We start from the raw sequence: 9,519 nt of genomic DNA on the forward strand, positions 1-9,519 counted from the left end.
GTGCTCCAGATTGAGATCATCTGATATTTAAGAGACACTGGCCTAGCACCTCCCTTTGAGATTAAATTGTGTCCACATTTTAGCTTGTGAAGTCACTTAGCCCTGGTCCACACATGAACCAGAATGTGGTGGGAGAATTCTGAGGTGTGTCCATTCACACTGCAAGTCAGGGATGCCATTTTTTACCGTTACACTGCACAGGTATTCCCTGAAAATAGAAAATTAGCACATCCAAGAGTAAGGTACTGTTTCAGTGATAGATAGATAGATAGATAGATAGATAGATAGATAGATAGATTTATTTATTTATTTTGAGTGTGTGATTCCTCCACCTGCAATCTAGAACCACCACCTCAGGACTGTGGCACCTCATTGCCACCTCTTTCTGTTGCATCTGTGGATCAGGCCTTAACTATTCATATTCAAAATATTCATCTGAAGAAGAAACTCCCAGAGGCTTGTGGAGGGAATGACTATCTCTGAATAACTCTGAAGCCTAATCAACAGATATCTTATTGTTAACTTAATTGTCACAAAAGCGGCATCTACCTAATAGGAAGGAAGGAACAGAACACGTGATCAGGGTTTTCTGTGCCGGGTGACAGCGCATAGGCGCGCTCAGTGATTTCCATATCCGCCGATGAACCGGAGAACGCACATAGCAGGTGATCAGGTGCTCTCTAGCGTTAAGAGCGGTAATAAAACCGATCGAGGGATAAGGGAAGGGAACGGCGGCTCGCGGGAGATCTTGCAACGGCGCCTCGGGATTCGGAATCACACCGACCAAGCCTGGCTTGCCGGTTGCCGCTCCAAAGGAAAGGATGGACTCGGCTCTGACTTCCAGTAACCTGGAAGTGTCTCTCTCCACATGTGTCGACTTTGCTCAGCTGCCAAAGGCTGTCCTCCCCCGTGGGCGCCTAAAGATTGCCTTTTCTCCATTGCGTTAAACTTTCCTCTTTCCATCGATTCTCTCTGGCCAGCAGCCAGCGCACAGCAGCTCCGCAGCCGGCAGGAGGGAGACGCTCTGGTCCCCAAATCGAGCGTTTCTTCAGTCGTACGAGCTGAATTTGGTGAATCCAATCCAGAGGTCTCACTGGGACGTGGTGAATTGGCTCGCTTGACAGATCTTGGGGAGGTGGGGTAAAGGGGGCCGGGGGGGGCAGCCAGGGAACTGGGATGGAGAGACTCTCCTTTTCTGATCGCATGTAATAAACAAACAGCGCAGACTTGAACTTCCCCCGGTGGACGAGAGAAGGCGCCCTCCTTATTCTTTCCCTTCCGAATGCCGCTTCTTACTACTAAAAGTTTTAGATAAATTATTTCTTTCCGTTCTTTTCTTTCAAAAGCGACAATAAGATTAAATAAAAGCCAGCAAAGGGGGAGGAGCTGTATCTGAGACATTTGTTAAAATAGATGGAGAAATACGAGCCATTTTGCAAGCCCATCAATATATTTTCCTGCCAGGTTTCTACCCCCTGAGTAAAATAATTCTTTTTGTTTGTTTTTCTTAAGAACCAAACACTAGGGCCATGGGTCTGGCTGTGCGTTTTTTCTGAGTATATATTGTGCTATGAGACTGTGATTTCAAAATCGCTTCTCTAACATATATTCCTTCCTCTTATAGGAAGGGAAGAATCCGTGGGCACGATTCAGCCTTTTGAGACCCGTTGGTTTTGAAAATAGAATAAAAGGGGTGCTTCCAGTCTGATGCTCACTTTACTAAGGGAGTAAGCTTCATTAAAATCTGTGGGGCTTACTTTTGAGTAAACCTTCTTAGGATCAGGCCTTCCCATTGAAATCAGTGGGGCTGCTTGACAGAGCTTAATTGACGCTTGTTCTCATTCTTCATTCCCCTTGCATTATTCCAGCACTGTTTTATATTCTTTATATGATTTGTGACTTTATTTCAGAGACCGAAAGGTGCTTATACTACGTCACAGCCGAAAATGACAGTGATCTCAAGAGAAGATTCGCAGTGACTTCCTTTCTACTTCCTAAATCTGGGATTTTGCTGCCTTTTTTCTTCGGAAGGAAGGATGGAAGGAAGGAAGGAAGGAATGCTCTCATCGTTATATTAAGGGCTGGACAAGGTCCAGCCAAAATTAAGCACGTCCCACATCCCTATTGATTTAATCAGAAAAGAGTTGAACAGGTGCTTGCATCTTTCCTATTTAAATCAATGGGGACTTAAGAGTGTTTAACTTTGGTTGACCAGCGCCTATGATCATTAAAATAATCTTTTAACTCTTCCATTCACTTTTGAAGTGGTATTATCTCAGACGGATTTATCTTGCTAGAAATATACTCCTGCAGCGCAATCCTCTGCAACTTTACTCGAAAGTCAACCCCACTGTGTTCATTGGGACTTGATCCCACGTAATTTTGCATAGGATTGTAGCCTTGGGCTGCTTTTTGTGTCAAGAAGGGATTCCGCCCCGCCCGCTCCCCCCCCCCCCAAACACGATAGAATGGTGTGGGTGAAAATCCATGAAGGGGACGTTATGGAGAAGATAACAATATCTCAGTGTTTCACGATATGAGAAGATTAAACGTGTTCGTGGAATTTACCCAGTAAAGTTTGGGGCGACTTTGTAACAGTCGACAGATTTGAGGATGGGTGTTGGCTCAAACCATACGGGGGTGGTGGGGCAGGAGCGGGAGGAGGACGACAGCATTATAAGTGAGAAGCACCTATGAGCCCCGATCCCATGCATGTTTGTTTACTCGGAAACAAGTTTCCCTAAGTTCAGTGAGAGTTTTCTTAAAATTCGGGGATCACCCAATGAAGTTGATCATCAGTAGGTGGTTTATGACAAAGGGAAGCTTTGAACAAAGCTTCAGTTATTTAGGCATTATTTATCTTCCGTGAAATTGATGGCCAGCGGAAAACTTGAAAAACGGAAGAGGCAACTTGAGAATGCTTACTCTCCATGGAGTGTCCATGCTGAGGCAATGCAGGTCTGTGGGAGACCAAATGGGCTGCCCATCGCCTTATTTGCCCCTGGTTTCTGAACTTTCTGAGGCAGCAGATCAGATGCTGCGGGGAAAAGACGCAATCCTATGTAACCGGGCCGGGGCTTACTTCCGAGTAAAAATGCACGATGGGCTGGAGTTTGCAAGGTTAGTGGGAAACTTACTTGGCAGTCAGCCTCACTGAACCTATTGGGGCTTATTCTCGAGTTAAACGTTCGTAGGATCTGATCCAGCTGGTCTCTTCCTATTAGAACTTACTCCTAAATCAGTGAAATCCCATGTACACTTACTTGGAGGTAAGGCCCATTGAACTCGGCATTCACTATGTCTAGGGCCAGGGTGGTGCAAGGTTGCAATCCCAAAGGTATTTTCTGGGTATAGTAAGCACCATTGGATTCAGTGGGGCTTATTTCTGTGTAAGTCTGGCTGAGAAGGCTTTGAAGCGGCGTCTCAGTCACGCCGCTGGGGTTCTGGGCACCTGCCCTCGGCAGCAACCTGGACAGGAGCGCCAAGTAGACATCATAGATCCTGTAATTACTAATATATTGGCAGCAACGTAAATGTGGCATTTTCTCTTTTTTTGTATGGAATAAGTACGCATGTTTTCAAGAAGAAAGGACAACTAGCAGCTGGCTCAGAGGCTTAGTAAGGGCAGCATGCCAAGCAAAGCGGCAGCATATTCAGCCACTGAAATATGGAGAATAGAAAATCGACGAGTGTGACATCGAGTATGGCTGGAAAAGAGAAAATCGAGGAGTATGACATCGGATAAGAGCAAACCAACCATCAGGTTTTGTATGCTTTTCACAACAGATTCTTCTGAACAGCCAGGAGCGGTCTATTTGAGTGCCAACAACTTGGCATTTCCGCAAAGTTCACAACAATGTATACATAACTCCCACGGCATTGGTTAGAGCGAGAGGACGAAATGTGGAATGGGAAGTCTGCCCTGAGCTTAGAAATTACTTGTGGCACAGAACTCTACTGCTGATTGCCGGTTGGTTGGGGTGCCAGTTCTCAGCGTTCCAGCCCCCTCCACAAGCGCTCCCAGAACTAGCCGCATTCTCCCAGAAGCTTCTGCCCAGCATCTGAATCCACGGGTCAAATACTTATTACCCGGGGGGAATCCTGCCAGGATTCCCACTTCCGGATTCTAAACTCATTTCCCCGTTGAGAACTAGATGACTTGCTCAAATGGGTCAAAGAAATCGACGGTCAGCTTTGTTTACACGATGTTGTTAGGATTCAATGTTGTTAGGATGCAAGTCAATAGGAATGCTGGCATTGATCTCCATGCCCTTAGAGCGCGCCAGCGTTCAAGCAAGATCCACAACCCTATTTAGCCAGAACATTACGATTTGAGAGCAAAGACCCATCGATTTCTTTGCAATACACCTCATTGGTTGCAAAGAAACCGCATTTTCTTGCAAGAAAACCGCTTTACGTCTTATTATCGCAGCCTACAGGACTCTGAGTGACATCCTGATTGTAATGTTGGGGTACCTCTGAAATCAAAGAGACTTGCCGCCACCTAAGAAAACTGGTATTTACTGGTTCACACGTGCATTTAATCCCTTGAGGCGGAAGCATATACACGATTTTTCATCACATATGAGCCCTATTCACACATTATGTTGTATGAGTGGGCAGATGTCTGTACACTTGTAAAGTGTTTCTGTGAATGACTGTACCTGCACTCCTTTTAAAAGTGAACCTGGGACAAGCCCCCACGACTACATGATACAGATAGGAAGAAAACTGCTGTGCCTGTGTTCAACATAAACGTGTGAATCGCTGTAACAGTGTACAGATCTGTACCTGTGTATACAAGTGTTGTCCTTTTATAAGTGTTGAGCATAATGCCTGAATAGAGCTATGATTTCACATCAGTTGATTTCTTTACACCATGGCTGCACAGCGTTGATCCACTTTCAGTTGTTGGACTCCAGTGTAGCTATAATTGAGCAAAAGGGTGCAAAGAACCCGGACCGCTGCTCCTGAGGGCCCCCCTCCACTCTCCCTATTTTTTCATTCTCTCCCTCACTCTGAGGGGCCGCCAGAGAGAGGGGTGAACATGGCCCCCTCCCCTCTAGTTATGTCCCTACAATTCTCATCATCACTGACTATTGGCCCAGCAGTGACTGGGGAAGGTGGGGGCTGTTCTGCAAAAATAGCTGGAGGGCAGAAGTTGTACAGCTCTGCTCTACACTATGACTGGCGGTTGAACATGTGAATTGTTTCCACTGAATAGGATTCTGTCTGAACTGATAGGAAACCTATGGAATCTCTGGAGACTCGTGCACACATGCAAATGTCAAAGTGATGAACTTTCTTGTAGGAGCAAGTGACTAGCTTGTGTGAACATGTAACCCACATCATCACACACATCCTGCTGTCTATAATTCAAGGCATGTGTGAAACAGCTCCAAATTATTGTAACTAAATGAGTTCCACATCCAAGTAAGCATGCATTAGCTAGATATGTCGATATCCCACCTTTAGACTCCCAGGAGGCTGCAGTGCATCTACAATCCAGCTAATCAGAGAAGCTGGGATTTATACTAAGTGGGCCCAATTGAGTTCCCCCATCAATAGACTGGCAACCTCATTATAGAGTGCACTGGATAGTTGATTTCATTATATACCAGCCTACACTGCAAGGTTGTTGGAAGGACTCTATCTTGAGCTTAAGTCATATTCCTGAGTTTATATTATGTAAAGGGCTTTGGCTACTTAGGGAAAGCGCTTCACACTGTATCCAAGAGTTGCCCTGTTTCAGACCATATGTGATTATTCCTCAGCAACAACTGCAATCGCTGGTATTATTTTAAAAGAAAGTAGAGTTTTTGTTATTTTATTTTGTATATATCCCAAAGCAGGCCTTTGCTAAGCCTGCTTTGCCTTCTACTGAAATCTCTTTGCATTCCCCACAGCCCCACTTTCTGCAATGACGCCCCATCTGTAATGATGATGTTATGTAATCATATGGACTGTCAATATGTAAGGCCAGTCCTTAAATATTTTCACTTGGAAGTAAGTAGCATTCGTTTAATACAAGTTACTTCCAAGAAAGTGAGCTTTGCAAAGCGATCCTAAACGTATTTAGTCAGAAGAAAGATCCACACTCTCATTTCAATAGAATCACCACCACCACCACCACCCCGCCGCCCCAAGCCTGTATAACTGGACAAGACTATAGCCCTGCAGGCTGATTCTGGAGAACTGACTGGTAGTTACGCCTCCCTCATTCAAACAGAGTGCATAGGATTGCAGCCTCAGGCACTTAATGCTCGGATATGACTTGGAGCAAGTTTCTTGGGGTCTAAGCCTCGTGGTCACGTTTTGAAGACCGGGGCTTAACCTCTTAATCCTTCATTGGAATTGGGTTGCGGATCAGATGGGTCAGACAGTACCTCTGGTCAGCCGGCCAGCTCAAATCAGAGGAAAGGTCACAGGATCTCTTTGGGACAAGGAGTGCGGAGCCCCCTGTGCTTTTTGCCTTTTCCCAGAGTATCACCAAATCCCACTGGAAAAGCATTCCTACGATCAAGAAGACGAACAGTGATTCAATTACCGACGTGCCTTTTTCTTTCTAGCTTCTCAAAACATTGGGCCAGATCCTGCGCCTTTCTCATCTCTTCTCTCCAGTGCGATTTCTCCACGAATTCGGTCTTCCTTGGAAAAATAGATGAACCTAATTAGTGTCTTTTTAATCAGACAGCTAATCAGACCACAGGGTCTGAAGGGACACGATCACCACCACCTTCACTCGGCTGATTTCAAGGAGACTGATTTCTCAGGAAGTATTAGTAAGGTTGTATCATTAAAACCAATTGATTTCAATGGCAAATAATTGATAAGTTTTCCTTTTAAATACATGGGAGTTGTTTTTTTAGACCTTAAGTTTAGCTGGATCTTACCCGTATTTAGATCCACAGATCTTGATCGCTTTAAAACGTCATCCCAAGAGAATGAGCCTATCTGGGGGAGGGCAGCCAGCAAATACCAGTACCACCACCATCCCGCCCCACAAATCTCCCTCCAGACCTGATCCAGAAATAATTGATGATTGCTCTTTCTTCACTGCTAGTTTACTGTAGCTTGAGAAGAAGTTGATATTCAGCTAAATCAGACGTGAGTCCCGCTTAGGGCCAAGGGGTAAAACGCTCCGCTAATAAATAAGTATTCAAATAAACAGCAAGGATCCGCCTAGGAACTGTAAAGCGTCTACTCAGGCGTTTTCATATCCCTCATTTATTATCAGTAATAAGCGCACGTAAGACAGCCCTGCTGTGTTACAACAATGCAGGGTACGGGATTTTTTGATATTTTTTTTTAAGTAGCAGCAGAGCGAGAGGAAATGGAAGCTTCAGATGGTCCAGCAGAGCCAACCATTCATGAGTCAGGTATCCCAAAAGCAGGGTCAGAGAGAGAGAGAGAGAGAGAGAGAGAGAGAGAGAGAGAGAGAGAGAGAGAGAGAGAGAGAGAGAGAGAGGTTTAATGTATCATTTCATCGCATACACATGGCCCAATTCCAGACGAGAACATTGCAGCCTTCCAAACAGACAAAACTCCCCGTGTATAGTTAAATGCTCCGTGTAGCTCTTCTGCGGAGTCAAATTAGGAAGGATCTCTTTGTCACAGACCGTATTATGTTCGCTCTTGGAAATGCGTGACAGCAATGTGGTGTTGCTCTTTTGAAGCCATACAAAAATTATGCAAATCGACCCAAAAGCAAGGACTCGCCTTTTGAAATGGTAATGCTCTATTCATTAATCACTTATTGGAAAACTAGCCGCTCTTCTCCCCACCCGCCCGCTTTTCATCCCTTCTTTTTTTTAAAAAAATGGAAAGCAACACACTGCATGGAAATATATCCACATGGGAAGCAAAAGGTGGAAGTACTGGGGAAGGCGAGTAGGGGGAAGGTGTGGGGTGGTAGATCTAATCTGTTTCTTAAAGTGTGTGTGTGTGTGTGTGTGTGAGAGAGAGAGAGAGAGAGAGAGAGAGAGAGAGAGAGAGAGAGAGAGAGAGAGAGAGAGAGACTCGGAAGCGTGTGTATGTGCCAGAGGAACTCGAAAGCACACTGAAGTTTTGCCTTCCCTTATCCTGAGCATAGCACATAAACCAAGCGTGCAGCTGTCCTGTGTTAGGCGCGTTATTTGAAAGTATATCCCTCTAAAATCAAGAGGACTTACTTCTGAGTCGGTGTAGTTGTGGAGGAAGTAAAGACAATAAACAGCACCATTTGGATCTAGGCAGAAAAACGTCGAATCTCTCATTGGAATCAATTGAATCTCTCATTAGAATCAATGGGAGAAGTGCTGGACTTTAGCCGTAAACCCCACCCGTTCCATTTAGTAGCAACCAAGGGGTGGGGTGGCGTGGTGGAGGAAATATACCGTTTTTAACTTCTGTTACCCAACATTAGGAAGTCGTCCCCACTTTATATAGAGGGAGAAATCAGTCCGAGCCCTGAGCAGGTATTTCCTTCCAGTGTCCCTTGATGGAAAGGATCAGCCCTCCAAATTTTAAAAAGGAGAAAGGAATGGAGGTAACAGCATTGCGTCGCTCATCCAACTTGACTGGGAGAAAAGTCATCACGGAGCGCGTTATGACATCCTAATTAATTTTGCAGTCCCAAATTGCCAGCTGCTGCGAGAATAAGGGAGAAGGGGGGGGGGCTTGTATACGCTTCAGTCCGTCTCAAACACAGACACTTGGCACCTTAATCTTCAGGTAAGCCCCCGCTGAATTCAGGGCTCTGGCTGCAGTTTTAAGAAATAATCAATAGTGGGCTATTACACCCCAATAACAGAAGCACCCATTACTGATTATTTCGCATAGCAACTTAAATATAAAGTATACGCAATGGTAAACTCTTGTGTATACAGTTCACCCATCCATCCATGCATACTCATATGCATATGCATACTCGCGAACTTTAGCTGTGTGCCTTGTCAGGAAGAAAGACCTGCGAGCCGAATTACGTCTCGGCTGCCAGATGTGAGGCAAAGAACTGAACTGGATGAATGGTAGAAGTTTGCGAGCTAGATTCTCTCGTTTGGGTTCGTAAATGTGAAACGCGCTTTGGTGCGGGGGGGGGGGGGCTTGTGGGAAAGGCAGATTGCAGAAGTCCCCCACACGTGCGGCCCGCTCTCCTAGTCCAATTTCCACCCCTGGCCTGGGGATCATCTTCACTAACCCTAATACTCAAAGGAGCATGGATCCGGGTTGTACCAAGTTAAGTGACACGCGGTAGTGCTTTCTGGCTATCTCCTAACTCCACCTTCCCTCCTCCGCTTCCCCTGAACAGAATGCTCTCAGTCGCACAATGATCGCTCTCCCCCATTTGCCTAAAAATAGTAAACAGGATTGCTGCCTTAAAACAGGATTGTTGGATTCGACTACAAAGCTCGATGCGCCTCCTCAAGCCGTCTCCTTGGATTCCACTGGTGAAGTGGGCAGAAGTCCACCCGTGTGCAAGGAAACAGCCCATGTTTCACCAACCCAGAATGCAGATATCATTATGAAATGTGATTACCA

The sequence above is a fragment of the Hemicordylus capensis genome, chromosome 4 (genome assembly GCF_027244095.1).
Source record: "Hemicordylus capensis ecotype Gifberg chromosome 4, rHemCap1.1.pri, whole genome shotgun sequence".
NCBI classification, from domain to species: Eukaryota; Metazoa; Chordata; class Lepidosauria; order Squamata; family Cordylidae; genus Hemicordylus; species Hemicordylus capensis.